Genomic DNA, 17,730 nt, shown 5'->3' with positions numbered 1-17,730 from the left:
TTCAAACTTTCGAGATTTCGTTTCTAATCAAATTCAAGAATCTTCTTTAGTTGATTTATCTTCATGCAAATATCTCACATAAAAATCGATCTTGGAATGTATATCTCTCATAGAGTCATGGAATTTCAAACATGATGATCTCAAAAACTATATTTGGCCAAAGGAATCATGCCTATCAGATTCATTTCTTAGTAATCAGCTCCTATTTTTCCTTGCAAATGTTGTATTGCAAATATTTTCCTTCATCACACGTGAAATCCTCTTGAGTGATAATGAATGCACGAGTTATCGCACGAATAAAATTCTTCTCCACTCACTATGCCTTGACTGGTCTCATGTATTTGTTGTGGTGGCATCCCTTTTAAATTCTTTCAATGATTACGATGCTTGTACAATTCATCACCAGTTACAAGAAAATGGTTTGTCACATTTGGCCTGCGAGGAAGTTGGTTCGATTTTTCAGAACATTCGCAAAGTTATTCAAATTGATTTATCTTTGTTGATTACAAACTGGGAATCAAATGCTTTAATCAGCCCATCTAATCATTATTTTTTCCTTGATGATTGTCATTTGTTTTATCATTTTCCCACCAATATATCCAATGACAGTTGTTTTACATCCTTCGATCTTCATCATTCAACTTCTCACTATTCAGATTTTTGTCGAATAATTGAGGCACTTTAGCCTTCATTGATGGTTATGTCAGGTCCTCACTATCTCGACATGACTGTTGAATATGATCAGATCTATTTTCCCTCACAAGATTCCCACTGTAATCTCGTGTCTCTAATTGAAAAATCATCTTCTCAAATATCTCAGGCTTTTTAGGAGGATTATCATGAATTCTACGATCCAATCGATGAATGGTTGGAACAGACTTACCTGGCAAGCTTCGTTCAACTTCTCACTATTCAGATTTTTGTCGAGTGGTTGAGGCACTTCATCCTTTGTTGATGGTTATGCCAGGTCCTCATTTTCTCGACATGATTGTTGAATATGATTAGATCTATTTTCCCTCACAATATTCCCACCGTAATCACGTGTCTCTAATTGAAAATTCATCTTCTCAAAAGATCTCGAGGTTTCCAGGAGGATTATCATGAATTCTATGATCCAGTCTTTGAATGGTTGGAACAGTCTTACTTGGCAAGCTTCGTCACAAATAAAAAATTTCGATATTTCCTCACACTTGCTAAGGAGTTCGATGCATATGGAAATGCATTCATGGGAAGCTTTAGAATTTTGTTGAATGATTGTTCTCATCAAAAAGGTAAAAACATAAACTGGTCAGGAGAGGTGCTCATGGCCTATATTTCTGTTGACAAGCAAGACCTTCAATTTTTTGTGCAAGCTATTCAATTTCTTATCTTTCCTATTGCACATTGTTTTATATTTGTTTTAATCAATCACATCTTTGTGATTACAGGTCAGGAACAATTATGGTGGCTACATTGGAAATGCCATTACACGTTACCCCGACCTTCTAGATGGTTAGGTTAGGAGTAGGTCTAATTGAATTTTAGTTTACCTGCATCCTAAATTTGTTTCCTGTATTTTTTTTTGTGTTTTTTGTTTTGGTTTCACATCATGTTTCGCTTTAGCCATTTCCTATCTTGTTTTCTAGTTTTGTTTCCTTGTTGTGCGTTGCCTTTCCTTTCGTCTTGTGAGGTTGTGCATGAAGATACTTTGTGGCTTAAAGGGAATGTGGAAAAATAGAAAAGGACTTTGTAACACTGCAACATTTCGCTAACTCTCTATGCTTCTTCCTTGTCTTGGTTACATCTTCTAGTCAGTGATGTTGCAATGGAAAATACGATCCTTGCGTTAAGAAAGCCTTATGTCGAACCATGACCTCTTTGTCTATTCTGGAAACCTCATGCTTGCACTTGGGTTTTCTATGTTTCAGTGTTTCTAGGCTAATCCAATCAAGTAGAGAAGGACAAGTGGAAAATCTAAACAAGCAAACCAATATCATAGGTATTATACATGCTACTCTGAAGGGACATGTTAACACCCCAAGAAACTCTCCTAGGTTGTATCTCAGATATGCTCGGGAACATTACAAACTCAACAAAATGTTGGATAAATGGTGGATGAATGAAAGAAATGTTGCATATTCAAACCAGATAACCACTTCTAATGTGCTTGACCCCAGACATGGGTGAACACCCCCAGACTACAAGGCTTTAGACCACCAATTACTCACAGTTTGAGGATAAGGTGATAATGGAGAAGACTCACCACACCAGTAGATGCACAGGACCCTGTGATGGCCGGCTCCAACCAGTTAAAAGGTCTGTAAATCTGTTTTCTAATACACAGATAGGATGACAGCTCTCTGGTATTAAAACAACAGAAACTTGCACACAAATTCAATGATACATGCCAAAACCTAACACAGAGGTGGGATGACAGCCCCTCTAATGCTAAACATTAACAACACATGAATAAATGCAAAACAGGCACAACCTGGAACAAAAAGAAGAAGTGGACAGTGAGCAATTAACAGCAAAAGAAGCTTGCATTAGCTAAAAATGAAGACCAGATGCTGCAGGTATCACAGCAGTTACAATCTCCAGAAGTTGAACCTTACAACGAAATAATACTCATCAACCTGATTACATATTTTTTTTTAGTATATATAGAATTTGTTTACAAAAACACTCTGTTGAGTTCCACGAGGAGGGGTCATAATGGACCACCCACTCATATTAACTCTTTTGATAATTTGTCTGCTACAATCTGATGGTATTAATGAATAAATCAACCTTTTTTCTGCTCTGCTATCCTTTTCTGAGCATATGGAATGTAATGTGTACAAGGCTCCATGACTGATTAATACCTTGATCTGCTTGAAGCCGTCCTTCTTGTCCTTGACCATGCTGTTTTTGAATGTGGCAGTTAAAATATTAACTGCGCAGAGTATTGAACATGGGCTCCTTTCTCCTTCGGGTGCGCAGGAATACTCAAAACACAAAAATTGCATTGAAAACTGTCGGGAGGCGATCGAAGACACAAAGACAATATCAACCGTCGGATCGCGAAAATGAATGGTGCAGATTGGATTTAGGGAGCTATCGGGTGTAGACGAGAATGGATGAACGAAGCTCCACCGTCGGATCGCAAAAATCAACGGCGGAGATCGCTTGATGAGGGGTATCAGGAGGTTAGAAAATTGGGATAGACGAGAGCCATTAGATCAGGGCGCGATCGATCCAATGGCCATCGCATGAGGAAGATGCGCACCAGTTAGCGAGTGGGGGACCATACCGGAAGGGCGATAGGCGGTTTCCCCACACCGCTTTTTGGGAGAGGCGGTTTACGTACAGGGCGGTGCGATGCAGTAATATGACGACGCGTGGCAAGTAGGTCAGTAAGGAAAACCACTTTCCCGCGGGCTAACGAACGAGCGGTTTACGAGGTGAGGGCTTGCGAACACCATCGGATGATAAGGCGGGATGATCAGACGGTCGAGAATTAACATGCATTATGGTTGATATGACAGATGATGTGAGAGGTAAGGGCCCGCCAATAAGTTATGTTTTTTAATTATACACGCGGTTAAGAGAATAATAGCATATGGGTTTTGAAATTAAGCAAATAAAGGTTTTAACCAAACAATGAGACTTACACGGGGTTTTGAAGTGTTTGAACAGAAAACAAGCGGGAGCCGGGGAAAAAGAGTTTATGCGGGGTTTTGAGGCAAAAACCGGGATAAAGTAGTTTAAAGGAGAATAAGGGGAATTTAAGGGGAAGGAGGAAACGGAGGTGGGAGTTATAAGGAGAAAATGGAAAATGAAGGAGAAAGCATGAAAGATTGCTGCCAGCCTTATACAACCAAACCAGCACTGCTTCAATACCTATTTTGATCCATCAAGCGTCAAAGAACACAGCAGAGCTAACACTGGCTCCTTCTGGAGATGAGATCTTCCCTGTGAGGTCTCAAGAACGTGCAGATCAATGCCTTTCCAGCTGAAAACCAATTATTCAAAATTCCTAGTGTTCCATTAGGCATGGAGTCTAGTGCATCTAAACTGAAACTGATAAAAACACAATATTTACAACTTTTAAGGCCAAAGACCTTAAACAACATAAACTTTCAAAAACTGCCCATTAACTGGGCCATCAAAAACTGTCTCTCCTCCCATACTTTTCAGTATGAAGGTGTTGTTCCCTTGAATTTGTGAAATGATGAAAGGCCTTGTCCAGAAAGCATCAAATTTCCCATGGTTGCCTTTCTTTTCCTTCAGTGCATCCCACTTCAAAACCAAGTCACCAATCTGAAAACTATTTGTTTTTGACTTTTTGTCAAAGGCCTCCTTGACCTTTCTTTGATGCGTTGTAGCCTTTTCAACCAACTGTTCTCTAATATAATGTATTTATGCTAGATCAGTGATCCTCTTTGCCATGTCTTCTTCCTCATCTTGCTCTTCTTGAAGGAATTTTGCCACAGGGAGAGTTAGCTGAATTGGAAATACAGCCTCAGTGCCATATACCAGCTTGAAAGGAGAATTCTCTGTGGATTTTTTAATGGTCACTCTGTCAACCCACAATGCATACTTAAGCTTTGAATCCCAATTCTTTTTATTGTCCTTTAACAGCTTTTTAATTATCCTGATCAGTCTTTTATTAGAGGATTCTGCCAGACCATTTCCCTATGGATAATATGAGGTGGAATGAACAAGTTTGATACTAATTGAATCACACATTTCCACCAGTTCTTTTGCCCTAAAAGTTGCTGCATTATCTGTGACTAGTTTGTGTGGACAACCAAATCTGCTGAAGATATTCTCTATCAAAAACTTTATGACCACATTATGATCAGTCTTCCTGGTAGGGACTGCTTCAATCCACTTGATAAAATAATTAGTGGCTACTAATATCCATCTATGCTGGCCACTGGAATGTGGATTGATTTCTCTAACGAAATCCAAACCCCATTGCTGAAAAGGTCCTTTTGCAATTATTGGTTTTAAGGGCAAGGACTTCAACTGTTGTTTTCCCTCAAATCTTTGGCACCTGTCACAAGATTTAACAAAAGAAAATACATCAAAAAAATAAAGTGGGCCAATAGTACCCAACTCTAAGAATTTTATGGGTTGTAGTCTTCCAATAATGGTGCCCTCCACACATGCTGTTATGAAACTGCTGCATAACTTCTTTTGATTGTTCTTTGTCCAGACACCTTAAAAATATTCCAAATGGATCCCTCCAGTAGAGCAGATTTTCCATAATGCAATACTTTGCTGCTCTAAGTTTTAAAGTTCTGGCCTGACTTTGAGTAAATCCTGAAGGGATCTCTAGCTTCAGCAAGAAATTAATTATTTCAGCATACCAGTTACATGAAGCTAGATTTTCGGCCACTAACTACTTTCCCCTTATTTCAGCTGCTTGTTCTTCTATATTTGTCTGACCATTTTCTGCATTTGTGCTTAGGAAATAAATATCTAAAGACCTGCAATTTTCTTCAGCTAGTAATTTAGCAAGACCCTGACTTCTGACCAGTTTAGTGGGCTTCAGCTCTATGTTAAATTCTATCATCTTTGCAATCCATTTTGCCCTTCTTCCATCAGCATCAATTTGAGTCAAGACATCTTTTATTGCAGCAGAAGGCACATATGCAATTATTTTTGAATGCAAGATATAAACTCTGAAAGCCTTTAAGGATTTAATAAGAGCATATGCCTGTTTTTCTATAATATCATACCTTAGTTCAGCATCCCTCAAGTTCTTGCTGAAAAATGCTACTGGATGTTCTGAACCTTCTTCATCTTGCTGCAATAAAACTGTTGCAATGGTGTCTTCAGAGGCAAAAGAAAATATGTGGAACTCCTTGTTGTAGTCTAGACTTATTAATGTGGGAGCCTCCATAATAGCTTTTTTGATGGAATCAAATGATTTTCTTGCTGCATCAGTCCATCTTACCTCTGATCCTTTCTTCAACATGGAGGTCACATGCTTAACCAATTCTGCAAAATTTGGAATAAACCTCCTGACAAAATTAATTTTGCCCAAAAAGGATTAGACATCTTTCTTTGATCTTGGGACAAACAAAGTCTGAATTGCTTTGACTCTTTCTAGGTCAATCTGAACACCTGCAACAGACACAATATGCCCTAACAGCTTGCCTTCATCTAAAGCAAATTGAGATTCTTTGGGATTGACTGATATTCCAAACCTCCTACACTTCAGAAACACTTTTTTCAAACGCTGCAAATGATGTTGATGGCTGCTGGAGTAAACTATTATATCATCAAGGTAGATAAGCACAAATTTGTCCTTCTCTCCCACAAATGCTATATCCATAGCTCTCTGAAAGGTAGCTCCAGCATTCATCAATCCAAATGTCATTTTGGCATACATAAAAGTGCCCCAAGGAGTGGTAAATGCAATATTTTCTTGATCATCTGGGTGCACAGCGATCTGATTAAAGCCTGAAAATCCATCCAAAAATGATATCACTTTAGTTCCTCAGACTTTTTGTAGCAAATGCTCCATTTTCGGTAAAGGATAGTTATATTTCTTGGAGCATTTATTTAAATTTCGGAAATCAACACACAGTCTAATTTCTCCACTCTTCTTCCTCACCACCACTAGATTGGCTACCCATTTTGAATACCTGAGAGGGACAATGATCTTGGCAGCCAGCAATTTTTTAATTTCTTTTTCAATTAGAGGAAGAAGCATAGGATTTATTGGTCTCAGCTTCTGTTTGAAAGGAATAGTGTCTTTCTCCAAAGGGATTTTGTGTTGAATTATGTTCTTATCATATGTTTTTAGATCACTATACTCCCAGGCAAACACATCAGCGAACTACCTCATTAAATTGCAGTATTCAGTACTTTGATCAGCAAACAAATGAGTGGACAAATTCACATACCTAAGCTGACCTGGACTTCCTATATCATGCTTCCAGACTGCAGATTGGTCTTCTTTTTGGGCAGTTTTGTAAGGCACATCATTTTGGTCAAACAGTCTTTCAAGAGGAATTAGGCCTTTAGGAATATAGTTACTAGGAAGCTGGACAATGCTATTTTTACCAATCTTGTTTCTAAGATGGGACTTGGGGTTTTCTAACAAGACATCATTTTCTTGGTCAATTTGCATTTCATAGAACTCATCAATGACTTGAAGGAACCTGTTTATCTCATCATCAACATCAAAAACTTTCCAATGGTGGACATTATCAGGCAAGAAAGGTATGTACTTGATTTGGACTTCATAAACTAATCTGAGAGGCATGGGAGGTATAAATAGACTAGCAGAAACAACAAGGGAATCAGCAAGCCGATTTTGGGCTCTAGGAATGTATGAAATATAAAAATAATCAAAAGAGTCTCTAATTCTCCATACCTCATCTCTGTATGCTTTCAGCCTTGGGTGCTTTGCCTGAAATGTTTTATTTACTTGCTAGATGATCACATTAACATCTCCAAACACCTTCAGGTTCTTGATTCCTCTGTCTTTGGCTGTATTAAGGCCCAACAGCAAAGCCTCATACTCTACTATATTGTTTGTGACTTGAAACACCAGCTTAAAAGACCGTTGAATGCTTTCTTTCTTTGGAGATACTAGCACCACCCCTGCTCCTGCAGTCTTCCTAGAACATGCTCCATCAAAGAACATCTCCCAAACCTAACTTCCTTGTTTTTCCTTGGCCTGAACTGTTGGTTTCCTGATCTGCAATGAGGCCTTCTGGGATTCTTCTATTTGGAGAATACATGCTCCAAAATCAATGTCCACTGCATAAATAGGATGATTTGTAGGATTCTTCTCATCACTGATGATATATGCGAACTATGCTTCTCTATATAACCTCCTGCTTTCGCCTCCAAAAACGAGGACAGTGGCATAAGAAAGATCATTCTGAAGTGTCCCACCTAGTCTCTTAATCCACCCTCTGGGCAGCAGCATGCCAAATTTAGGAGGGACATCTGCGACCACAATATGCATCATCATACTCTTCATGGGCAGTTGAGTTAAGGTAATGGCCAGGTATTTGATAAATCCAAGACATTTCACCTTCTTTGAATCAAAAGAAAATAAATCATGATAAGGTCTGGTGATATCAGGGCCTAACTCTTTCATGACAGCTTTAGGCATTAAATTGTGACTGGACCCTATGTCTAGCAAGCAATTGTGGAGGATTTGTCATGAATGGTCAATGAGACATAAAAGGATGGAGAATTATTATCAGCAGGTTCAATCATAGGGCTGAGCACAATGGCAGGTTTGTCATATTGCAAATTGACAGAGTCAGTGGAGGTTTGTTTGGTTTGTAGTTCAAGGGCTTCAAGGATAGGCTCCCTAAATACTTCACTCTTCACCAACTCAACCAGAGGCACAGATATTTTCAATTTCTAAACTTCTGACTCAAAGTTGAAAGAAGAAGATGATTTACCAGAACTATTTACCTCTTGAACTGGAGCTTTGAGAATGATTGGATCAGCTGTTGGTCTTCTCTGCTTGATATTTTGTGGTTCTGTTTGGACAGTAGCTTTTTGTGCAGGATTTTCTTTGACATTCTTTGCATTCGACCTCAGGTTATATCTCCATTGTTGTTCACCAGTTTGTAGAACAGCTCCTCTGTCCCATTCTTTATTGTCTTGTTCCTGCAACAATGATTGTTCATACTCAGCTAATGTCAAAAATGCAGTGCTGCCTTTATCTTCCATGCAATGAATTTCATCCTCATCTTCTTCAAATTTTTCTTCCTCCATGACCACATTTTGGAAAGAAGCTTTAACTTTCTGATCTTCTTTTGAATATTCACCCCTCTGCATTATTTGTAACTGCTCATTTTCTCTTCTGAAAGGATTTGGATTTCTTGGAGCAAATGTGCTTTGTTGCCTTGTTTTCCCTGGATTCTGCTCAACTTTCAGCTTAGAAATTTCAACAGCTAATGACTCTATCATCTTAGTCATTTTGTCTAATTTAAGCTCTGAAGATGATGCAGAAGAAGTAGAAGCCTGACCTCTCTGCCTCCTTCTGTCAGCTTGACCTTTTAGTTTCTCTGCGGCCATGATATTAGATTCTACTTCTAAGGTTTCATCCTGCATGTCTGCCAACATAGCACATCTCCTTTCTCTCAATAACAGGCAGAAATCAGAGTCAAAAGCATTGGCATAAGTGAGTTTGGGAGAGGTGGGGGTAGGTTTTACCTTAGCTAGTATCTTACTATACATACGATTGAATCTTTTATTAAAATCATGCAAAGATTCACCATTTTCCCTCTTCAAATTACCAAAATCAATATGATAATACAACGAGTCTTTTTTATCTCCCCATTGCATCAAAAATGCATCATCTAATGCTTCAATATCTGTTATTGATCTCTGGGGTAATTTTCTAAACCACTTCCTAGCCTCTCCATCAAGGCTCTGGACAAAAACTCTCATCCACACATCATTTTCACTTATATCTAAATTATCAGCATAACTGTAAAAAGCTTCTAGGTGTTCTTCTGTTGTTACTCCCTCTGTGCCAGTGAATTTAGGCATATATTTTTTATATTCTCCCATAGGCATAGGATTTAAAGGCACAGGCAATACCAATGGTCCATATCTGGCAGCTGCAATTCTTTCTATCCTCCTAGGTGCTTGTTGTCCTGCCATGATTGTAATATTTGGAAGAATACTAGCAGGTTGAATGGTAGGGATTAATGTGATGGATGGCAGAGATAAAGGGATGTTTTGGACTAAACGGGGAGTTTTCTTTGGACTGAGATTCAAAGGGGAACTAACTGCACAAGGGGCTGAACTAATCTCTGAAGGTTTTTCCTTATTAACAATGTTGTGCTCTGAATCTTCAAACTGTAAATCTTCAGCAATAACTTTATCTTTCAGAGATGAATAAGATTTCTTAGGCTTACCTGATCCTGATGCCCCTTTCTGTGATATTTTTTTTCAATTTGACAGTCCTCTCAGGGTCAGGCACTGGTTCAGCAGGTGATTTCTGATGATTTCTTTGCGTTTGTCTCAGAAACTGAGCCAGAACTTCAATGTGGAGTCGCCAAAGGTTGGTCTTCCTCCAATGGAGTCGCCAGATAGATGATTACAACCAGAAACTGTGTTCAAACCCTGTCTATCATCAAAGCTTGAAGTTATGTCGTTCTCCCAGGGAAGCTGAGCTTCAATTCTCCTCTCCCCAGCAATGGCGCCAATTAATGTTAACACCCCAAGAAACTCTCCTAGGTTGTATTTCAGAGATGCTCGGGAACATTACAAACTCAACAAAATGTTGGATAAATGGTGGATGAATGAAAGAAATGCTGCATATTCAAGCCAGATAACCACTTCTATTGTGCTTGACCCTAGACATGGGTAAACACCCCTAGACTACAAGGCTTTAGACCACCAATTACTCACAGTTTTAGGATAAGGTGATAATGGAGAAGACTGACCACACCAGCAGATGCACAGGACCCTGTGATGGCCGGCTGCAACTAGTTAAAAGGTCTGTAAATCTGTTTTCTAATACACAGACAGGATGACAGCTCTCTGGCATTAAAACAACAGAAACCTGCATACAAATTCAATGATACATGCTAAAACCTAACACAGAGGTGGGATGACAGCCCCTCTAATCCTAAACATTAACAGAACATGAACAAATGCAAAACAGGCACAGCTTGGAACAAGAAGAAGAAGTGGACAGTGAGCAATTAACAGTAAAAAGAGCTTGCATTAGCTGAAAATGAAGACCAGATGTTGCAGGTATCACAGCAGTTACAATCTCCAGAAGTTGAACCTTACAGCAAAATAACACTCATCAACCTGATTACATCTTTTTTTTTAGTATATATAGAATTTGTTTACAAAAACACTCTGCTGAGTTCCACGAGGAGGGGTCATAATGGACCACCCACTCATATTAACTCTTCTGATAATTTGTCTGCTACAATCTGATGGTCTTAATGAATAAATCGACCTTTTTTCTGCTCTGCTGTCCTTTTCTGAGCATATGGAATGTAATGTGTACAAGGCTCCATGACTGATTAATACCTTGATCTGCTCGAAGCCGTCCTTCTTGTCCTTGACTGTGTTGTCTTTGAATGTGGCAGCTGAAATATTAACTGCGCAGAGTATTGAACATGGGCTCCTTTCTCCTTCGGGTGCGCAGGACTGCTCAAAACACAAAAATTGCATTCAAAACTGTCGAGAGGCGATGGAAGACACAGAGGCAATATCAGTCGTTAGATCGCGAAAATGAACGATGCAGATTGGATTTAGGGAACTATCGGGCATAGGCGAGAATGGATGAATGAAGCTCCACCGTCGGATCACAAGAATCAACAGCGGAGATCGCTTGATGAGGGGTATCGGGAGGTTAGAAAATCGAGATAGACGAGAGACGTCAGATCAGGGCGCGATCGATCCGACGGCCATCGCACGAGGAAGATGCGCACCAGTTAGCAAGCAGGGGACCCTACGGGAAGGGCGGTAAACAGTTTCCCCGCACCGCTTTTTGGGAGAGGCGATTTACGTACAGGGCGGTGCAATGCAGTAATATGACGACGCGTGGCAGGTAGGTCAGCGGGGAAAACCACTTTCCCGCGGGCTAACAAACGAGCGGTTTACAAGGTGAGGGCTTGCGAACACCGTCGAATGATAAGGCGGGATGATCAGACGACCGAGAATTAACATGCATTATGGTTGATATGACAGGTGATGTGACAGGTAAGGGCCTGCCAATAGGTTATGTTTTTTAATTATACGCGCGATTAAGAGAATAATAGCATATGGGTTTTGAAATTAAGCAAATAAATGTTTTAACCAAACAAAGAGACTTACACGGGGTTTTGAAGTGTTTGAACAAAAAACACGCGGGAGCCGGGAAAAAAAAAATTATGCGGGGTTTTGAGGCAAAAACCAGGATAAAGTAATTTAAAGGAGAATAAGGGGAATTTAAGAGGAAGGAGGAAATGGAGGTGGGAGTTATAAGGAGAAAAGGGAAAATGAAGGAGAAAGCATGAACGATTGATGCCAGCCTTATACAACCAAACCAGCACTGCTTCAATACCTATTTTGATCCATCAAGCGTCAAAGAACACAGCAGATCTAACAAGACAACCTCTGCTGCTCTTAACAAGTCAAGATCCCTCTTCCGCCCATGAAATAAATAAGTGTCGATGCACATTCCTATATAAATAGATAAATAAAGGCGAAAGAAGAGAAACGATTCATGTGTATAGAGGTGAAGCAAGAAACTTTGTCGGGGTATTGTCCATGCTCGCTCGCAATGGAGCAATGTTTTTATTCCTAAAGTGACTCTGTCGGGTACAGTCCAAGCATGGTAGCAATAGAGCAACACCAGAGATGAAAAGACTATACTCTGAAAATATGAAGCTCGCGAACTTCATTACTCTGTTCCAATTTGGAACATTGTGTGATCGTTGGTCTTATGTTTGTGTTTAACCGAGTAAAGGAATGGAGGGTTCTATGTTTATGCATGGGGTAAGTAGGGAACCCATGGTAATCTAAATGATGAATCAATACTTTCTGAAGAACTAGACCCTGCACGAAATAATTGACCAAGGCAGAGAATTTTGAGTTCTCCCAGTGTGTTCCGAAGTGTTATTGTGACAAACACCATCCAAAATTTTATGTGCACTCGAATTCTGGAGCCTACCATGGATCCTGTGATCAATCATTCCATAGTCACTTCTTGGTGAGTTGATTCTTTAACAAGTTTCAAAGTCACTTGCTCACACATACTTAGTCTGTAACAAGTGCATGAACACATTATTTTACTCAAGCTTGGAAAAACATAGCACGTTCCATCAAGACTGTGCATGTGTTGGGTTGTGTTATATTCTTTCCCCGACTAACCTATGTAGTGAACCGGGGAGTTAGAGAGGGGGCGGAGCCCCCCCTTGTTGCGTCGATTGTGCAACGGGGGGTCACAGGAGGGGTGGCATCCCCCCTTGTCTAGGGGTTTGAGGGGGTGGGTAGCCCCCCCTCGCTGCCCCGGGAAAAAAAAATTTAGACCCTACATTAGGTTGGGCAAACCTACCTATGGTTTTCGGTCCATTGTTTTGGACACGATGGTTTTCGGTCCATGGTATTGGATGCTTCAACATGTATAAATATGTATTGTAACATTGAAAGGAACATAATGAAAAATCAAGTTGGTAGTCCTGGTTTTCAGATCCAGGGGAAAATCTCTATGCATATGTGTTTTATGTGTTATGCTCTCGCATTGTTTATTTTCTATGTTTAAGAATTCGTATGCAGGTAATTTTTGAACGGGGTTAAAACCTACATTTGGAATCAAAGTTGTTTTGGCTTCAAGGGGACGCCTTTGTTGCTGAGGGATTTTTCTCGGACCTGTCGTAGACCCTGTTCAGTGGGAGATCTGCGAGATCGATTCTGGTGGTGAAATAAGATGGCGAGCAATGGAAAGATAGAGATTGAGAAGTTCAATGATCAGAGTTTTGAGTTGTGGAAGCTCATGATGGAGGATCTATTGGTGGATAAAGATCAGTGGATCGCGATAGATCTGGGTACTAAACCAACGGGAGTGACCGATGAAGAATGGAAGAAGTTGGATCGGAAGGCAAAGAGCACAATACGATTGTGTGTCTCATATTCAGTGTTGCTGAATGTATGAGAGGAAGCTACGACGAAGGCTTTGTGGGACAAGTTAGGGACTTTGTAACAATCTAAGTCTCTGGTGAATAAATTGTTCCTACGCAAAAATCTGTATAACCTGAGGATGAAAGATGGAGACTCGGTGACAGAGCATCTGAATGCATTTAATATTGTGGTAAGTCAGTTAGCATATGTTGATATTAAAATTTCAGATGAGGATAAGTGAATTAGTTTGTTGTGTTCTCTACCAGATTCGTGGGATAGTCTGGTTATTGCAATAGGTAGCAATGCAACTGCCTTGTAGTTTGACGAAATAGTCTCATCCTTGCTGGCAGAGGAGATGAGACGGAAAAATATGGTGAGCCAGAATGGTGATGCCTTGTCTGTACAAGGACGTTCCTAGAACAAAAACAAAAATAAGTCATTGAGTGGTAGATATAAATCTAGAGGGAGATCTAAATCTCTAGGAAAACCTGTAAAGGTGGTGTATTGGAAATGCAGAAAGAAAGGGCACTACGAAAGGCACTGTAAATCTAAAGCTCCTGACAAAGGAAAGGGATCTGATGATGCTTCTTCTGCAGAGGCGAAAACCACCTCAGATGAATGTGGGGATGTGTACTTGGCTTCTTCAAGTACACATGTAGATCATGAGGCATGGTTAATTGACTCTGGTGCATCTTTTCACTTCACTCCCATAGAGAGTGGTTCTATGAATATGATAAATACGATGGTGGTGATGTCTTCTTAGGGGATGATAGGAAGGCTAGAATTGTTGGTCGCGGAAAAGTAAAGTTGAAGTTGCAAAGTGGAAGGGTTAGAACACTTCCGAGTGTTCTACATATTCCTGCATTAGCCAGAAATCTGATTTCTGTAAGCAAGTTGGATGATGCAGGTGTGAAAACAGTGTTCAAGAAGGATACCTACAAGATGGTTCAGGGAGCACTGGTATTGATGCGAGGAGTTCGGATTGGAACTCTGTACAAGCTACAAGGTAGCACTGTTGTTGATGGGTGCAAAAATTCTGTGGTTCCTGAAAGTGGAGCAAAAAATCTAGTGGTCTCTAGAGAGAAGACCATGCTGTGGCATCAAAGGCTTAGACATATTGGAGAGAAGGGCCTTCAAATACTTCATGGTAAAGGTATGGTAGAAGGCATGAGTAATAGTTCTATGGATTTTGATTTCTGTGAAAATTGTGTATATGGGAAGCAGAATCGGGTGAGTTTCCCCTCTGGTGGTAAGAGGGTGAAACAGATATTAGAGCTTGTGCACAATGATGTATTTGGACCTGTGAAGGTTCCATCACTAGGTAAGTCTGTGTACTATGTATCATTTATAGATGACTTCTCAAGGAATACATGGATATATTTCCTTAAGAAGAAATCTGAAGTTTTTGACAAGTTTAAAGAATTTAAAGCTCTGGTGGAAAACCGAACAGAGAAAAAGATAAAGGTGTTGAGTTCAGATAACGGTGGAGAGTTTTGCAGCAAATAATTTGAAGAATTCTGTAAGAAGTGTGGTATAGCACGGCAAAAGACTACTCCATATACACCTCAACAAAATGGAGTCACAGAAAGAATGAACAAGACGTTGATGGAAAGGGTAAGAAGCATGCTCAGTGGTGTCGGGTTTGGACAAGAATTCTGGGCAGAGGTGGTGGAGACAGCATGTTACCTGGTCAACAGATCACTTTCATTAGCGTTGGAGGATATGACTCCACAAGAGGTATGGACTGGTAAAAAACCCTCTCTTTCACATCTCAGGGTATTTGGATGTGATACATATGTACATTTTCCAAAGGAGAAACGAACCAAGTTGGATAGTAAATCTGAAAAGTGCATCTTTATTGGGTATAAGGATGGTTTAAAGGATTATAAGCTTTGGAACCCAGCAACAAGGAAGGTTGTGTACAAACGAGATGTGGTGTTCAGAGAGGTGAAAGATTTTATTAAACATGAAGTCCAACGAATTTAACCTGAGAAGATAGAGTTTGAGCTAAAGGAGGAAGAATCAGACTCTACAGCAGAGGAGGAATCAGAAGATGAAGAGCCACAAACTCTGGGTGTAAGAAGATCAGTTTGAGAAAAAACGCAGCCAGAAAGGTATAGTCCATCTGCTTTCTATTCAAATTTTGCTTTATCTATTATTGATGATGATCCCAGAACTGTGAAGGAAGCAGTAGATTCAAAGGATGGAAAACTTTGGAAAGAGGCCATGGTTGATGAAGTGGCATCTTTGCACAAAAATGAGGCTTGGGATCTGGTGGAGTTGCCAGCTGGAAAGAAACCCATTGGTAGCAAATGGGTGTTCAAGAAGAAGACAAATGCAGAAGGAAAGGTGGAGAAATACAAAGCTCGGTTGGTAGCAAAAGGTTATTCCCAGGTACCGGGAATTAATTTTGGTGATATTTTTTCTTTTGTTGCCAAGGTAACTTCTATTAGGTTACTTTTATCTATTGCTTCCACTTTTGATTTTGAGGTAGAACAGATGGATGTGAAGACAGCATTTCTTCATGGGGATCTAGGAGAGGAGATCTACATGAAGCAACCTGAACGCTTTGCAGTGAAGGGTAAGAAAGAACCTATATGCATGTTAAAGAAGCCTTGGTATGGGTTAAAATAGTCACCAAGGATATGGTATCAGAAATTTGATACATTTATACGGGAACTTGGCTTCACCAGAAGCAAAGTAGATCACTATGTGTATTTTAAATTAATTGGTGACCATGTTATTTATCTGGTCTTGTGTGTGATGATATGTTTCTGGTTGGAAATGACAAAGAAATTATCCTGGATTTGAAGACCCAATTGTCCTCCAAATTCGACATGAAATATCTTGGTGCTACAAACTATATTTTGGGCATGGACATTAAAAGAGATCGGGCAAAGAGGAAACTCTGGTTAAACCAGAGGAAGTATGTCGAGACAATTTACAGAGGTTTAATATGCAGGATAGTAAACGGGTGAAGGTTCCTATTCTTGTAGGTGTAAAGCTATCTGTTGAACAGTGTCCCAAGACACAAGAAGAGGAAGAGGATATGTCTCGTGTTCCATATGCAAGTGCAGTCGGTAGCCTGATGTATGCAATGGTCTGTACTAGACCAGACATTACACATGCAGTGGGAGTATTGAGCAGGTTTATGTTAAAACCAGGGAATGAGCATTGGACAGTAGTGAAGCGAGTTTTCAGGTATTTGTGTGGCACCAATGATTATGGTTTGTGCTACCAAGGAAGACCAGGATTGGACAATGTTTTGGATATCCGTGGCTTTGTTGATGCAGACTGGGTTGGAGATTTGGATCAAAGAAGATCTACAAGTGGGTATGTGTTTAACCTATTTGGAGGTGCAATCAGTTGGATGAATAAGAAACCATCTATAATGGCACTATCAACTACAGAGGAAAAATACATGGCAGCCACTCATGCAAGCAATGAAGCAGTTTGGTTGCAGAGATTGTGTTCAAGTATGGGGTTAATACAGGGAGCTATAAGGATAGACTGTGACAACCAAAGTGCAATTTTCTTAGCAAAAAACTCTGCTTATCATTCAAGGACAAAGCACATTGATGTTCAATATCACTTTGTGAGGGATATGATAGAAGAAAAAAAGGTATTGCTGGTAAAGGTGGACACTTTGAATAATACTGCAGATGCATTGATAAAATCTATGAGCTCTGAGAAGTTCTCTTGGTGTAGAGAAACAATCAGCATTTCAGGGCTGGAAAAATGACTAAGCTCTCTTGTGGCCCCCTGTGGAAAGAAAACAACAAGTGGGAGAATGCTGGGTTGTGTTATATTCTTTCCACAACTAACCTACGTAGTGAACCGGGGGGTTCCGCCCCCCCTTTCGTTGTGCCAATTGCGCAGCGGGGGGGTCACAGGGGGGTGGTAGCCCCCCCTGTCTGGGGGGTTTGAGGGGGATGGGTAGCTCCCCCTCTACGAGGTCCGAGGCAGCGCCCCAGGAAAAAATAAATTGGACCCTATATTAGGTTGGGAGAACCTACCTATGCTTTTCGATCCATGGTTTTGGACGCGATGGTTTTTGGTCCATGGTATTGGATGCTTCGGTATGTATAAATATATATATTGTAACAATGAAAGGAACATAATGAAAAATCAAGCTGGTAGTCCCAGTTTTGG

At 40.1% G+C, this 17,730-nt stretch overlaps 1 protein-coding gene across 1 annotated transcript in view; it reads right to left on the bottom strand.

Moving 5' to 3' along the window:
• Positions 1-17,730, bottom strand: part of LOC149163902 (putative apyrase 2) — a 452,574-nt gene that overhangs the window by 178,717 nt on the left and 256,127 nt on the right. The window lies entirely within an intron of this gene.

The sequence above is a fragment of the Pinus tabuliformis genome, chromosome 5_1, assembly GCF_031772625.1.
Source record: "Pinus tabuliformis cultivar Carrire ecotype Pingquan chromosome 5_1, CPIR1, whole genome shotgun sequence".
Taxonomy (NCBI): domain Eukaryota; kingdom Viridiplantae; phylum Streptophyta; class Pinopsida; order Pinales; family Pinaceae; genus Pinus; species Pinus tabuliformis.
Note: the sequence above shows the minus strand (reverse complement) of the source record. Positions and strands in the feature narration are given on the sequence as shown.